The sequence below is a fragment of the Camelus bactrianus genome, chromosome 33 (genome assembly GCF_048773025.1).
Source record: "Camelus bactrianus isolate YW-2024 breed Bactrian camel chromosome 33, ASM4877302v1, whole genome shotgun sequence".
Lineage (NCBI taxonomy): Eukaryota > Metazoa > Chordata > Mammalia > Artiodactyla > Camelidae > Camelus > Camelus bactrianus.
In genome coordinates this window covers 18808627-18825575 of record NC_133571.1, presented here as the reverse complement: position 1 = coordinate 18825575, position 16949 = coordinate 18808627, and the positions used below count along the sequence as shown (strand labels likewise).

Genomic DNA, 16949 nt, shown 5'->3' with positions numbered 1-16949 from the left:
TTAAAAATTTCTGCTCTGCAAAAGCCACTGTCAAGTGGATGAAAGACAAGCAAAGGACTGGGAGAAAATTTCTGCAAAAGGCATGTCTGATAAACAACTGCTACCCAAAGCATACTAAGAACTTCCAAAATTTAACACTAAGAAAACAAACAACCTGATTAAGAAATGAACCCAAAACCTTAATAGAGATCTCACCACCAAAGAAGATAAACAGATGGCAAATAAGTACATGAAAAGATGCTCCACATCATATGTCATTAGGGAAATGAAAATAAAAACAACAACGACACACCACTAAACATCTATTAGAATGGGCAAGATCCAGAGCACTGACAACACCAGATGCTGGCAAGAATGTGGAGCAACAGAAATTCTCATATATGGCTGCTTGAAATGTGAAATGGTACAGCCACTTTGGAAGACAGATTAGCAATTTCTTACAAAACTAAATATACTTTTACCATAAGATCCAGCTATCACATTCCTTGATATTTACTCGATTTACACTGACACAAAAACCTATACACAGATATTTATAGCAGCTCAATGCCTAATTGCCAAAACTTGGAAGCAACCAAGGTCCCCTTTAGTAGGTGAACAGGTAAATAGTGGTACTTTCAGACAATGGAATATTATTCAGCAATAAAAAGAAATGGGCTATCAAGCCATGAAAAGACAGGGAGGAAACTCAAATGTATACAGTTGACTTTTGAACAATGCAGGGTTTAAGGGCGTTAGGGGTGCCAATCCCCTATACAGTTGAAAATTCATGTATAAATTCATATATAATTTTACAGTCAGCCCTCCATATCCATGGTTCAGCACCTGTGGATTCAACCAACCATGGATCATGTACTATGTATTTGTTGGAAAAAATGTGTATATAAGTGGACCCACGCAGTTCAAATCCATGCTGTTCAAGGGTCAACTGCATTACCAAGTGAAAGAAGGCAATCTGAAAAGGCTGCATACTGTATGATGTTCATATTATATGACATTCTGGAAAAGGCAAAACTACAGAGACAATAAAAAGATCAGTGGTCTCCAGGAGCTACTGGGGAGGGAGGCACGCATAGGTAAAGCACAGAGGATTTGGGGGGCAGTGAAACTAGCCTGTATGACACTATAATGGTGGAAACATTTTATTATACATTTGTCCAAACCCATAGGATGTACAATGCCAAGACTGAACTCTAATGGAAATCATGGACTTAGGGCGATAATGATGAGTTAACACAGGCACTACTGTGGCGTGGGGTGATAGCAGGGGAGGCTGCGCTTGTGTGGGGACAGAAAATACATGAGAAATTTGTACTTCCTCATGTACTTTTCTCTGTACTCATTTTTTGTGACCCTAAAACTATTCAAAGAATGGAAGTCTATTTAAAAAAAAAAAGTAAGTGGTCTAAAAACTGACACCAGCAAGGAGGCAGACTAGGATGCCTGAGACCCTCATCCCCCTACGAAATATTAAAACGACAACAGTAACTAGAGACTGGCTAAAATAACTTTATAGGAGCTCCGGAAAACAAAAACATACGGCAACCAAGTCAATGTCCAATCAGAAAGAAAAATACCTAAAAAGTTGAAGGAATTTTTGTGGAGGTTTTATTTGCCTTTGTTGTTCCTTTCCCTGGTGCAGTGTAGTTGGGAAAGTCAGCCTCAGGCTGCAAGAGCAGAACAGGATGTATTCTGTTCTTACGGAGTCGTGTTTCCCTGCTTTCTTGTGTTTCTGATGGCTCTGCATTGATACCTGCACATGTGCAGTCATCTCTGGCAGCCTTTTTGCACTGGCTTCAGTGGAGAAAGGCTTCACATGGAGGTGGCGAGGAGGGCACCAGCTGGATGGGCTGCAGCATCTCTGGCTCCTGAGAAGGTAAAGTGGTACAGTCTGCATTCAGCTCCATCAGAGGAGGCTGATGTCAAACAGCCTTGCCGGGGTCTTCGGTGGCCAGGACTGCAGAGGTCCTGCAGGTGGCGCTGCAGGGAAGGGCCGCTGGGATCCTTGGGGCGACGGCTGCTGGGGTCTTCCTATTCCCCTTTTTTTGCCCACAGGAGGAAGTTCTGGCTGAAGGGATCCTTCTCCACCACTGGTTTGGTGCACTGGCACTCAGAGCAGAATCTGGAGCCTGTGCCTGCATGCAGGACCTCCATTCCTGCGGACCTCGGACAAGCGATCGGGGCTGACAGGCTTCTGTTCTGATGACTCCTGGTGGGGGAGAAGGTGCAGGGAGCCTGGGAGTGGGATCCCTGGCTCCTCCTAATACCCCCCCTCATGGAGATGACATCTGATATCAGTTGACATTCAATATCCACATTCTATACACGATTTTACTCTGTAAAGTATATTTTTTAAGAAATATGTGTGTGTGTATACTTATCATGAAAAGGTCAATGGGATATATATTAATTTATAACGTTTCTCTCTAATGGTATGTTTGGATGGCTTTTTAAATAACTTTTAATTTTGCAATACTTTTAGATTTACAGAAAAATTTTGTCACAACTAATGAAATATATTAATAAGTTAACCTTACACTCCATACTGTATTTAGATTTCATTAGAGTCTTGCCTAGTTTCTGTTTTTTCTTCCAGGATTCCACATTTTATTTTCTTATCATGTCATTACCTCCTCTGGGTTGTGACAGTTTCTCAGATTTTTCCTGTTTTTTATAACGTTCAATTTGGGGGGGGGGCATATGGAACAGGTATTTTGTGAATGTCCCTCAATATGGGTTTTTACAAATATTTTATTAGACCTGGTTTATGACTACGTAATATCAACCTGCCTTATCATGAATAATATGAACCTTGATCACCTGCTAAGAAGCTATTTGTCAGAGTATTTCTTGTAAAGTTACCTTCTCCCCTCATTTCTGTGCTTTACTCTTTGGAGCAAGTTGCAGAAGTTTTTGATTTTCTGTTGTTAACTTATTTGTATTTTCCAAGTTTCCTACAATATCCACAGAATTTCCATTGGTCATTCATGAAGTGAGGAGGGTGGGTAACAAAAAGCAGGAGTTTGCGGGGGGGTTGTTTTTATTTTCACTTTCATTGAGAAAAATGTATCTTTTTAATTTCTCTTTTTGTTTCTCAAAATTTTAATTATGGTAAAAACACGTAAGTAAAATCAACCGTCGTAACCATTTCTACCTGTACAGTTAAGTAACGTTAAGTATATCCACACTGTTGTGAAACACATCTTAAGAACTTTTTCATCTTGCAAAACTGAAACTCTGTGTCCACCAGGTAGTAACTCTCCATTCCGCACCCCGCTTCACACAAGCCCCGGGAAACCACCATTATAGTTTTTTTCTACAGGCAAACCTCAGAGATAGTGCAGGTTCGGCTCCAGATCACCACAATAAAGCAACTATCACAATAATCAAAGCAATCAAGGATGTCTGTATATGAATCTGACTCCTTGAGGAACCTCGTGTAAGTGGAATCATACGGTATTTGTCATTCGGATACTGTCTTGTTTTTCTTAGCACAATATCCTCAAGGTTCATCCATATGGCAGCATGTATCCAACTTTTCTTCCTTTTTAAGACTGAATGACATTTCTTCATATGTATGTACCACATTTTATTTATCCATTTATTGGCTGGTGAACACTTGGGTAGCTTCCACCTTTTGGCTATTGTAAATAATGCTGCTATAAACATGGGTGTGCAAATATCTCTTCCAGACCCTGCTTTCAACACTTTTGGATCTATACCCAGAACTGGAATTGCTGGTAATAACAACAATATGATAATAATAATAACAGGGTGATTATACTTTTAATATTTTGAGCAACCATCGTGCTGTTTTCCATAGTGGCTGCACCATTTTACATTTCCACTAACAGTGCACAGGAATTCCTCTTTCTCCATGACCTTATCAACACTTCGTTTTCTTTTTTTGGGATATCAGCCATCCTAATAGGTGTGAGGTGATAAAAGGCAGTTATTGACACAATAAAAATCCCTCTCATTGGTCTTGCCTCCATCACAGTGACCTCCTCCCCTGACAGTTCTTTTTGGTGGGACCAGATATAAGTGCACACAGCTTAATACAAGCGGGAATATCTGGGTTGGGTTTTATTGCCACTGATTTTGATGGGGCTGTTGCTGAAATTTTTACATTTAATAACAAGGCTCTGGCTTAGGCTAAGCTTCTTAGTGGCTAATTCAACTTGTCTTCCTTTCTATCTCCTATCTCAGCTCAAATTTAGAGGAGAAATGTTTGAAATATTTAAATTTGATATCCTGAAAGAAAAGTACATTTTTAGATTTTTCTTATGACTTTGAAATTTTTTAACTAATAAAAAGTCATAAAGTGATTTAATTTATTCCTTTTTAGTCTTTTAGAGAGAAATATAAAATGTTCCATTTAGTTTGTTTTAAATTTTGAGTGGGAAACAGTCAAAAATAAGTAACAAAAAATACAAATAATAATCTCCATTTCTTGTAGCAAACAGCAAAGGAAAAGAGAAAGAACGTATTTAAGACAAGTGATGGAAATTTTAAAAAAGGAGATGGACAAAAAGAGCAGGAAATATTATATGCAGAAGAGGAGAAGATGTACATATACACATTGCTACAGTTGTAACAAGAGGATTTTTACGTTAAATGAATGTAAACACCAAGAAGAAAAAAAAATGTTTCTTTGATTAAAAGCATAAGGTCACTCTTCATATGAAAGATACCATTCCATTTTCTCCATTCCTCCCAAACTTCTCAAGCGGTTGCCTATCCCCTATTTCCTCCTGTCACAGCCCACCCATTCCTCAACCCATTGTCATGTGGTTTCTGTGCCTCTTCTCCATTGAACCTGCTCTGCCAATAGCATGCAAGTTGTCACAGAAAGCAGAAAGTGACACTCTGCAGTCCTGGTTCTCCATCTACTTCTGTGACCACCATCCATGGCTCTTTCCAGAGAGTGACTTTCACCCACTTTTTATTTTGGTGGTCTCTAGCATCAATGATCTGTCCACCCTCACTCCCACCTCACTCACTAACAACCTCTTTAAGTCTTATCACCTAAGCTATCAGTAGATTCTGAGTATGTCCATAGCATCTTAATCTGATGATCCTGCTTTTTCTGCCTCCAGCCTTGGTATCTTCTTGGATTTCGAGGCCTCTCTGTCCATCTGCCAGTTGGACACATTTTCCTGAGCTTCCCACTGACCCCACAAACTCCTGACGTATAAAATGGAACCCATCACCTTTCTGGGCACATTGCAGTCCCTTCTGAGTTGGTGGGATTAGAAGCCAGGCAGCCAGAGAAGTAGAGTGACTGTGAGGGATCAGGGAACACAAGGTGAGGTGGGCTGTGACTTGCAGATGTGAACGAAGCAGAGAGGTGAAACACGGATGAACCAAGAGTACTTGGTGTCGGGGGGAAGGAGCCAGCGGCCAGGGGAGAGGTGAAGAGGGATACTTGGAGGAGACAGGAGGCTCCTATATGCTCTTCAGGAGCACAGGTGGAGGGATACAGGACCAGAGATTGCAGGAACAGAAGGGTGAGTGGACACCACCGCTGACAAAGAAATCTGCTGTTAGCAAGCCCATCATAATCGTCCTCTTCCATAATAACTATTACAGAACTCTCGACCTTTACAGCAAAAAGTTGAAATCTTCAGGTCCCCATTATAGAAATTTGAAGATGAACAGTAATCAAAACAGTCCAACTCAGTGTGGTTGTAGCACCATCCAGCTGGAAGAGAAGGATATTCACGCTCAATACCTAGAACTAAAGTAAGAGGCCCTTCCCCAACCATACCAAGCCTGGTCTCTAGACTAGGGACACATCCACCTCCCAGCAAGGACTCCCTCAGACTGGAGCCCCTACACAGTGTCAGCAGCCAGGGGCCAGCTCAAGCCAGAAGAGCCTGGCTTAACAGCATTACCTTTCTCCGAGAAAATGTAGAAATCTCTGGTTCTGCATCCAGGGCCTTGTTCCATCGTGCAATTGCCTTTGCCATTCAAACATTGGCCTTTTTTAAAATTTCGGCAGACCATACACAATGTATCTGGAGCTGCAGAAAACAGACATGAAGGCTGATCCTAGAGTTCCAACAGGCTGATGTTAAGGTGGGCTAGAACACTGACAGAGTCGAGGGGTCAAGGGAAAAACATGATCCTAAATACTTCCTCCAATTTACTCTTAAAGCCGGGAAATGTTTGCATCATATTATGACCATTGATTCTTTAAGGATCTGGGGTTTTTCATACAGGGATCTTGATTCAATTAAAAATAAAGTGAAAGCTGTCCCCTTTGCTAAGATGCCATTATGCAGAACATTATGAGAATATCTACATACAGCCATCTGAGACCAGAATATCATGGGACATGAGGAGAGTACTGGCTCCAAGGTGGGGATGCAGTCTCACAAAATTTCCTACCATACTCCCCACAAAAGATACCGGATATCAAAACATATCTAAGTGACAACTGCATTTACAGTGGAAATATTGGTTCAAGATAAGCCTTTCAGTGACCTGTTCTTGACAGATCACTGCTTCTTGGCTGCTTCTTTATAGAAAGTCTTGAGCAACCACTGGCTCTGCCTCTTAGGACCATCCCAGCAAGCCACAAAATCTACAAGTGACAAGAGCTCCCAGCCCCAATCTGCCCCCGGGAGTGACCGACCCCACTCTGAAACCTTGGAAAGGAAGTCACCTCTTTCCCTGGCAGCAGTCGGGGTGGGGACGGCAGAAAGAGACCTTAGATCCCTGCTGGTCAGATCATCCCAGAACCTCATCCCTGACTCTGTCCCCTCCCAAGCTGGCCAGGTCATCACCCCGGAGCTGCTCCCCAGCCTACCTCCACAGCCTCACTCCCTGCCCAGCGACCACAGGCACTCACCCACTCCCTGGAAGAACACAAGAGGGAAGACTCCCAGCAGCAGGAGCAGAAGCAGGAGCCTGTCCATCTCGGTCTGGGATGGCGGGAAGATGCAGAGGTGGCTGGAGGAGGGGAGCAGAGCACCCGGGAAGGGCAAGGACAGGCTGCTCTTGTGTACAGATGAGGAAGGGCTGAAGAATCTGGACTGAGCTGCTCCTGGACTGTGGGCAGAAGCTTCCTTTTACGCACCTGCCAGTGGGTGTTTCACCGCCACACAGACCCAGGAAACGTTCCCACAGAATCAGCCACCTTGGACACTTCCGAGAACAAATGTCCCACGTGCCCCTCCTGTTCCCTGGAGGCTGCCTCCTGATCAGTGGGGGACATGATGCCTGACCAGATCCGCTGGGCCCCTGAGCAGTCCCTGACTCTTCCTAGACATTAATGTCTCAGGCCCAAGAACATGAGCTTCTAATGTGGGCAGAAATTTGCTAAAAGAGCCATTTCCTCTGGGTCCAGTGTCCCCTATGACTAACTCCCCTCTTGTCCCACAACCCAAGCCAGTACCCACGCTGGGCAGACACTTGCCCCAGAGCTCAGAAAGCATTCATCAGAGGTGCAGTCTGTGCCTTTCGCTTTTTTCTTCCCCCTCCTTCTGTTTGTACCCAATTAGGATCATGGCCCTTTGCTAAATAAAACATATTCATGACACTTGTTAAAAGCAGTAGACTTTCTTCAAGGTGACAACTATAATGGGGTCTTTTAGTAGGGAAGAAAGATCAGACTCAACTCTGAACACAACAAGGACAAGTAGAGATTTATAGCCAAAGAGCAGAGTGGGAGTCAGTGATGCAAAACTACTAACAGGAAACATCAAATCTATGGGAAATCTTGGTAAGCTGGCTTAACAGGATTCTTGCTGAAGACAGGGCAGGGTGATAAGATATGGAGACAGGGAATGAAGAATTTGGTCAGATATCAAGGTGGAGGGTTTTTACTAAACTGATCCAGCAAAATTCTTGCTAAAATCGGACTAACTGTGCTAAGGGCAGGGCCAAGGTCAGGAACTAGTCAAAAAGAGTACTCAGAGAAGCTTGATTCTACAACCACTGCTACAAATGCAAATACATCATTTAGGATATATCATCAGCTATCATAAACACGTCATAAACAGATACACAGCAAACACTATCCAAACAACAGAACAGAAGACTTAGAGATAGATAGGTGGCTGCGTTATTTTACAAAGTATAAAATAATTTCTACCATATTCAACTCCCTTATTTTTCTTGACCCTATAAACATAGACCCATATTCACCAAGCTACATTTATATAGATAGAGGCAATCACTTACTGCTCCAAGACTTGGCTGGAAGGCTCAGAATTTTTACAGACACTTGATCAATATGGACTAACGAGGGTGGGGCCCATAAGGCAAATAGGGAACAAATATTTTTCTTATTTTTAAATTACAGGCAACTACTTATATTCTCTAAAGTGTCTTCACCTCACTCATCATGCTTAATAAAAATAACCAAGCCCCCAACTAGAGTGTTCACACCTAGAGACCCTGTCAAGGGAAGAGAAGGATGTAGGAGCAAGATCCCAATGTGCAGGCTGGGCACCGGAGATAACGTTCCAGGTCACAGGGGCAGTCTCCCTTCCGCTCCCTCCTCCTCCATCTAGACAACCTTTCATGGCAGAGACCTTGACACTCATGTTCACCATTAACCAGAAGCACTCGGCACAACACATGGTCCAGTAATATTTCTGACTAAACAAGAATAATAGAACAAATAACTGAATGCACGAAGGTCTGCCAGCCCAGAAAGCAACTACGGGAGGGAAAAGGCCAAGAACCCCAATGCACCCACAGACTGAGAGTCCAGCTGCATCCCACACTTTGAGAGAAGAGATATAAGGCGTGAGGGCTCTCCTTCACCACTTTCAGAAGACAAAGATTGTTCAGAGTAGATGCTGCAGGAGTGTGGGGTGCATGAATGAATGATTTCATTTTTAGCCAGTCTCCAAACTGAGCAACTTCGCTGAGTAACCCAGGGTCCCCTGTGTGTTCAGCCTGCCTCTCTAATGACAGTGGAATTCCGGAGATGCTCACGTTTCCCAAGTGCTACGCCACCCCCATCATAGGTATGCAAGAACAGAAGGTGAAGGAGGAGTAGAAAATGGAAGAAACAAGTAGGATATAAACATTATTGGAGCTTCCAAAGAACATATTTCTTCTTCCATAGCATTATTTTACTGAAGATACACTGTTCTGTGCAAACTTGAAGGATGTATTCATAATAATAGTGCAAAATGCATAGTGCATAGTGTAATATTATAAAGGGATATGTTATCACTAAGGAATCTTGGAAAAGAGTGAAAAACAGAAAATGATGATTTGGTTAAGTCTTCTCATGGAAATGTATGCTCCCTGAACATTGATGGTGTTTCCAAAAGGAAGGATGTTTGCTTTACTATGGAATTCTTTCAGCATTATATACTTGTTCTATCTAGAGTGCTTATTGTAAACAAATCTCCTAAAGATTTAGAGGATGTGGTCCCACTAGAAAATGTCTGTGACAGCTATCTAGCTATAATAAAATAAAATGGAGATGCTATATGACTAAAACAGCTCCACACAAAGTTAAATCTATACCAGAAAAGGCCATGATCTCACATTCCTGGCAAGCCTTCCTTCATCCACTCTTCCCTGTGAAGTTTCTTAAATAACATTCCATAATGTGCCTATATCAGGTTGTACTGGAAGATAATGGTCATTTTAAATAGTGGAGTTATGCTGGATGATACATGCACATCCCTGAATAATGTGTTGTGGACGTTTTCTGGTTTTTCAGGAGAGGAGACTTCAGAGGTCCATCAGGAATTTAGAGCTTGGTAAGTGTCATATATTACATTTATCCTGAGCCCATGAGACTCCTAAAGCTGGGAGAGATTTAACAGTTGGTCCTAATCCATGACTTTATTCCAAGTTTACTTACTACATTACCCCTTCACTCCTCACATACTTCAGTCTAGGGAATAAATTATATTGTCAGTCTACGTAGCGGTCATCAGGCACAACCTCCCTCCCAGTCCAGGAAACTTCTTGCCCCATTCTCATCTTAGAGAAAATGTTTTCCGCTTTTCACCACTGGGTACAATGTTAGCCGTGGGCTTGTCATATATGGCCTTTACTATGTTGAGGTATGTCCCCTCTATACCTACTTTGTTGAGAGTTTTTATTATAAATGAATGTTGAACTTTGTCAAATGCTTTTTCTGCATCTATTGTGATGATTGTATGAATTGTATCCTAGGATATCCTGGAGTCTGCTATACTCTACCGTCAAAAAGACTCTTGAGAAACTTGTAATTTATGGATTGCAACTACATTCAAGAATATGAGATAATCACTTATTCTTACAAAACTGTAATAATTCTTACAGAGACTCTAATGCCCAATAGTAGGCATTTAAGCAGGGAGATCCAACACATGGTGGCATCCCTGCACTATTTTAACCCACACTCATGTCAGTGTCACATCAAACCCTTTCTAATCTACTCTGGCCAGGCAGGAGAAGGAAACTTGAGAAGACCCCTTCCCCACTGGCTTTTCTCACACCATTTCTTCAAGTTGGTGTTGATGTCGACCTTGATCACCTGGCTGAGGTACTGTTTGTCAGGCTATTCCAAGTAAATTTATGTCTTTCCCCTTTCCATACTATGTGCTTTGTTTTTTCGTTTATTGAAGTATATAGTCAGTTTACAATGTTGTGTCAATTTCTGGTGTACAGCATAATAGTTCAGTCATACAGGTACATACACATATTAGTTTTCATACTCTTTTTCATTATAGGTTACTACAAGATATTGAATATAGATCCTTGTGCTACACAGTATACTTGTTTATCTATTTTATATATAGCAGTATCTGCAAATCTCAAACTCCCAATTTATCCCTTCCCACTCCCTTCCCTCTCTGGTAATCATAAGTTTGTTTTCTATGTCTGTGAGTCTGTTCCAGTTTTGTAAATAAGCTCATTTTTTTTTTTTTTTTAGATTCCACATATGAGTGATATCGCATGGAATTTTTTTTTCTTTCTGGCTTACTTCACTTAGAATGACAATCTCTGGGTCCATCCATGTTGCTGCAAACGGCATTATTTTATTCTTTACTATGGCTGAGTAGTAGTCCATTGTATAAATACACCACAGCTTCTTTATCCAGTCATCTGTCGATGGACATTTAGGTTGTTTTCATGTCTCGGCTATTGTGAACAGTGCTGCTATGAACACTGGGGTGCATGTATCCTTTCAAATTAAAGTTCTCTCTGGATATATGCCCAAGAATGGGATTGCTGGATCATATGGTAAGTCTATTTTCAGTTTTTAAGGAATCTGCATACTGTTTTCCATAATGGCTGCAGCAAACTGCATTCCCACCAACAGTGTAAGAGGGCTCCCTTTTCTCCACACGCTCTCCAGCATTGTCTGTGGACTTTTGAATGATGGCTGTTCTGACTGTTGTGAGGTCATACCTCACTGCAGTTTTGATTTGCATTTCTCTGATAATTAGCGATACTGCATACTATGCTCTTTCAAAGCAAGTCACTGTGTAGCTCAGTGAGTCTGTTTTTAACTCTTCTGCTAACTTATTTGTAATTTTCAAATATTTTATGATAGTTAAAATTTACATTGCTCATGAGAGTATGGCTAAGAAAGCAGTTTTTAAATAAAGGCCTCTCACTATTCCTGCCTCCATCACCCTGGCTCATCCACAGTTCTCTTTAATACAGCAAGATCTAACTAAACAAGCTCTAAGTAGGCTGGAATGCTTGAGTTGATTTTTCCCTAGTGATGCTCATGGAGTTGTTCTTAATGTTTAAGAGTTAATAAGGATTTGGCTTAGGCTGTGCCCCACAAGAGCTAATCCATCTGGCTTTACCTTTTATCTCCTGTCTCACTTCAATTTTAGGAGAAAAAATTCCATGAAAAATATTTATACTTGACATTTCGAAAACAGAAGTAGATTTCTAAAAGATCATCCTACAAGTTCAAAATTTTTTAACTAAATAAAAATCACACAAAATGAATATTTTAGATTACAAAAGAAACAAAACGTTATTCAAATTTTGTTTTAATTTATGAAGGATCAATGTAAGATTACATTAAATAAGTAAGATAATAATAACATTCTTCATTCTTGCATCATGAGTGGTAAGAGAAAGAAAGGGATAAGGACAGAGGAAATATAATACAAATGGAAAAAAAACCAGAGGTCAAAAAGGTAGAAAAAACACACAGAACTGGTGATAAAAGTTTTAAAATGCACATTGGGAGAGATAGTAACATGGTGACAGGTATTACCACAGTCATAATAATAGAGGCGTTTTACATTAAAGAGAAGACATAAACCTTCCTATGTCTAAAAATACGTTAAACTCATTGTTTTATAAAAGATACTACTCTACTTTCAATTCCTCCCAAACTTCTCGAGGGGTTGCCTATCCTATTTCCTCCTGTCACAGCCCACCCATTCCTCAACCCATTGTCATGTGGTTTCTGTGCCTCTTCTCCATTGAACCTGCTCTGCCAATAGCATGCAAGTTGTCAAAGAAAGCAGAAAGTGACACTCTGCAGTCCTGGTTCTCCATCTACTTCTGTGACCATCACCCATGGCTCTTTCCAGAGAGTGACTTTCACCCACTTTTTATTTTGGTGGTCTCTAGCATCAATGATCTGTCCACCCTCACTCCCACCTCACTCACTAACAACCTCTTTAAGTCTTATCACCTAAGCTATCAGTAGATTCTGAGTATGTCCATAGCATCTTAATCTGATGATCCTGCTTTTTCTGCCTCCAGCCTTGGTATCTTCTTGGATTTCGAGGCCTCTCTGTCCATCTGCCAGTTGGACACATTTTCCTGAGCTTCCCACTGACCCCACAAACTCCTGACGTATAAAATGGAACCCATCACCTTTCTGGGCACATTGCAGTCCCTTCTGAGTTGGTGGGATTAGAAGCCAGGCAGCCAGAGAAGTAGAGTGACTGTGAGGGATCAGGGAACACAAGGTGAGGTGGGCTGTGACTTGCAGATGTGAACGAAGCAGAGAGGTGAAACACGGATGAACCAAGAGTACTTGGTGTCGGGGGGAAGGAGCCAGCGGCCAGGGGAGAGGTGAAGAGGGATACTTGGAGGAGACAGGAGGCTCCTGCATGCTCTTCAGGAGCACAGGTGGAGGGATACAGGACCAGAGATGCCAGGAACAGAAGGGTGAGTGGACACCACCGCTGACAAAGGAATTTGCAGTTAGTGACGCTTCCAGTGCAGTGATCTCCCCCTATACATATTGCAGAACTCTTGACCTTCACAGCAAAAGCTCGAAACCTTCGAGTACGCACGAATCAACTTCCAAGCCCTACACTTATCAGAACAGTCCAATTGAGTGTGATTGTAGTGCCACATATCTGGAAGAAAAGAACATTTATACTCAGTGCCAGAGAACAATACTTGGAACTAAATAAAGTAACGGGAACTTCCCCATCACACCAAGCCTGGTCTCCAGAGTAGGGACACATCCACCTCCCAGCAAGGGCTCCCTCAGACTGGAGCCCCTACACAGTGTCAGCAGCCAGGGGCCAGCTCAAGTCGGAAGAGCCTGGCTTAACAGCATTACCTCTCACATGGAAAAAGTACACATCCGTGGTTCTGCATCCTGGGCCTGCTTCCATAGTGCAGTTACCCTCACCTTCCAAACATTTGCCCTTCTTAAAGATACTGCAGACTTTACACAAGGTGGCTGGAGCTGCAGAGAAACAGACATGGAGGCTGAGCCCACGGTTGAATGCCCTGAGACCAAGGTGTGTAAGACACATTAGGATCCAGGATTTTAAAGACAAAAGATGACTCTAAATATTTCTCCTGCAAATAATTTGGGTTAAGAAATACCCCCTCTAGACTGCTTCCATTGGATATTTAAGGAAATGGGGTCTTTGACATGAGGATCTTAAAATCCATTAATCATAAATAACTTGTATATACTTTAAGAGTGAATTGGATGGTATGTGAATTATATCCCAGTAAAGCTGTTTTCTTTTTAAATAACCTTGAACAAGAATATGAGACATGACTCGCCAGGTGATATGAAGATACTGGAAGGTGAAACATAAGAGAAAAAGGTATGGGTTCTAACCAAGCAAGTGAAATTTCCACACTTGCACCTAAACAACACTAAGAGATTATGTCTCCTTAATTTTGGTTTCCTGGGAGCCTGCCTGAGCTCTGTGCTCACATGCTCCCTTTGGCTTTGGATCAATTGTGCAAAACACATTCAGAACATCTACATATAGTCACCCTGGGTCCGAATCTCTGGGGAAATGGATGGGGCATAAAGACTGCACTGGCTTGAAGGTGAGGAGGTAGATTTTAATCTCCAAAGATTTCCTAGGACAGCACCAAAAGTCATCCAAAGTATACACATATCAAAGTGAAAACACTACTGTAAAAATACTGGTTCAAAATAAGCAATCGAATTACCTCTTCAGACCATGTCACTGACCCGTGGTTGCTTCTTTATAGAAAGTCTTGAAAACCTTTGGCTCTTCCTCTTAGGACCATCCCAGCAAGCCACAAAATCTACAAGTGACAAGAGCTCCCAGCCCCAATCTGCCCCCGGGAGTGACCGACCCCACTCTGAAACCTTGGAAAGGAAGTCACCTCTTTCCCTGGCAGCAGTTGGGGTGGGGACGGCAGAAAGAGACCTTAGATCCCTGCTGGTCAGGTCATCCCAGAACCTCATCCCTGACTCTTGTCCCCTCCCAAGCTGGCCAGGTCATCACCCCGGAGCTGCTCCCCAGCCTACCTCCACAGCCTCACTCCCTGCCCAGCGACCACAGGCACTCACCCACTCCCTGGAAGAACACGAGCGGGAAGACTTCCAGCAGCAGGAGCAGAAGCAGGAGCCTGTCCATCTCGGTCTGGGATGGCGGGAAGATGCAGAGGTGGCTGGAGGAGGGGAGCAGAGTGCCCGGGAAGGGCAAGGACAGGCTGCTCTTGTGTGCAGATGAGGGAGGGCTGAAGAATCTGGACTGAGCTGCTCCTGGACTGTGGGCAGAAGCTTCCTTTTACGCACCTGCCAGTGGGTGTTTCACCGCCACACAGACCCAGGAAACGTTCCCACAGAATCAGCCACCTTGGACACTTCCGAGGACAAATGTCCCACGTGCCCCTCCTGTTCCCTGGAGGCTACCTCCTGATCAGTGGGGGACATGATGCCTGACCAGATCTGCTGGGCCCCTCAGCAATCACTGATTCTTTACTCTCTGGACATCCCACTATCCTAGGTCGAAGATCAGGGGCATCTAATATGGGCAGGGCTTTGCTAAAATAGTCATTTCCTCTAGGTCCAATGTCCCTTATGACTACCCCCTTCTCTTGTCCTACAGCCCAGGACAGTACCCACCCTGGGCAGACACTTGCCTCAGGGCTCAGAAAGCATTCATCACAGGAGCAGTCTATGCCTCCTGCCTTCCCCTTCCTTATATTTGAGCTCACAGTTGAGACCAGGGGCCTCTCAATACAGAATCAGTGTTGACAAAGGCAGAGGTAGTTACAATAGCAAACATTTACTTAGTATTTTCTATAAACCAGTACCCACATCTACTGCTATCATGCATATCTTAATCAGGATGTATCTTCAACCCATCATAAACACATTATATATACAGCAAATACTTTTTAAACAAAAAAGGAACAAAAGCAATATAGAGAACTAGTTTATTTTATAAAATATGAAATACTTCCTGGTATATTACTGTTATTTCTCTGGACACTAAAGGAAGCAGGTAATACTTTTAATTTAAAATTTTGTTGTTGTTATTCACAGGAATACTTTTGCCCTGACACCTCTGAAATTACAATCTTATAGTATCCTGAATTCACTATTTGCATATTTAAAAGAGCCAACTCCCCAACTACAATGTTCATACTTATATTCTAGTTACAACCAGTCAAGGGAAGAGAAGGATGTAGGAGCAAGATCCCAATGTGCAGGCTGGGCACCAGAGAAAACGTTCCAGGTCACAGGGGCAGTCTCCCTTCCGCTCCCTCCTCCATCTAGACAACCTTTTCATGGCAGAGACCTTGACACTCATGTTCACCATTAACCAGAAGCACTCGGCACAACACGTGGTCCAGTAATATTTCTGACTAAACAAGAATAATAGAACAAATAACTGAATGCACGAAGGTCTGCCAGCCCAGAAAGCAACTACGGGAGGGAAAAGGCCAAGAACCTCAACGCACCCACAGACTGAGAGTCCATCTGCATCCCACACTTTTGAGAGCAGAGAAATAATGTGTGAGGGCTCTCCTTCACCACTTTCAGAAGACAAAGATTATTCAGAGTAGATGCTGCAGGAGTGTGGGGTGCATGAATGAATGATTTCATTTTTAGCCAGTCTCCAAACTGAGCAACTTCGCTGAGTAACCCGGGGTCCCCTGTATGTTCAGCCTGCCTCTCTAATGACAGCGGAATTCCGGAGATGCTCATGCTTCCCAAGTCTTACATCACCCCCATCATAGGTATGCAAGAACAGAAGGTGAAGGAGTAGTAGAAAAAGGAAACAGGATATAAAAAAGTTATTGGAGCTTCCAATGAACACATTTCTTCTTCCATAGCATTATTTTACTGAAGATACACTGTTCTGTGCAAACTTGAATAATATATTGATAACAGTAAGTGCATACTACATAATGCATAATGTGATATTGTAAAGGGACATGTTATCACTGGGGAACCTAGGAAAAAAGAGTTAAAAACAGAAAATAACATTCTGGTCAAATCTTCTCATAGAAATGTATGCTCCTCAAACACTCTGTGATGGTGTTTCCCAAGGAAAGGTCAGCAGTGGATGCCTAAGTATGAAATTATTTTAGCATGATGTACCTGTTTTATCTAGGGTGCTTACAATAAACAAACCATCTTTTAAAGATACAGGGGATGTGGTCCCACTAGAAAACATCTGTGACAGCTATCTGAGTATACTAACATAAAATGGGGATGCTACTTGACTAAAACAGCTCCACACATAAATCATAAGTTAAATCTA

General features: G+C 42.4%; 1 protein-coding gene across 23 annotated transcripts in view; it reads right to left on the bottom strand.

The window, feature by feature from the left end:
• Positions 1 to 16949, bottom strand: part of LOC123618721 (prostate and testis expressed protein 3) — a 69615-nt gene that overhangs the window by 43479 nt on the left and 9187 nt on the right. Inside the window, exons 2-6 of one of the 23 annotated variants that reach the window (XR_006727173.2) lie at positions 14744 to 14943; positions 13517 to 13645; positions 6857 to 13307; positions 5898 to 6026; positions 4326 to 5704 (exon numbers count right to left, since the gene is read on the bottom strand). The exons of 19 other annotated variants lie outside the window; for them this stretch is intronic. The gene's annotated coding sequence lies outside the window, so the exon portion shown is untranslated. 3 more of the 23 variants (XR_006727174.2, XR_006727177.2, XR_012503860.1) reach the window with 3 other exon arrangements.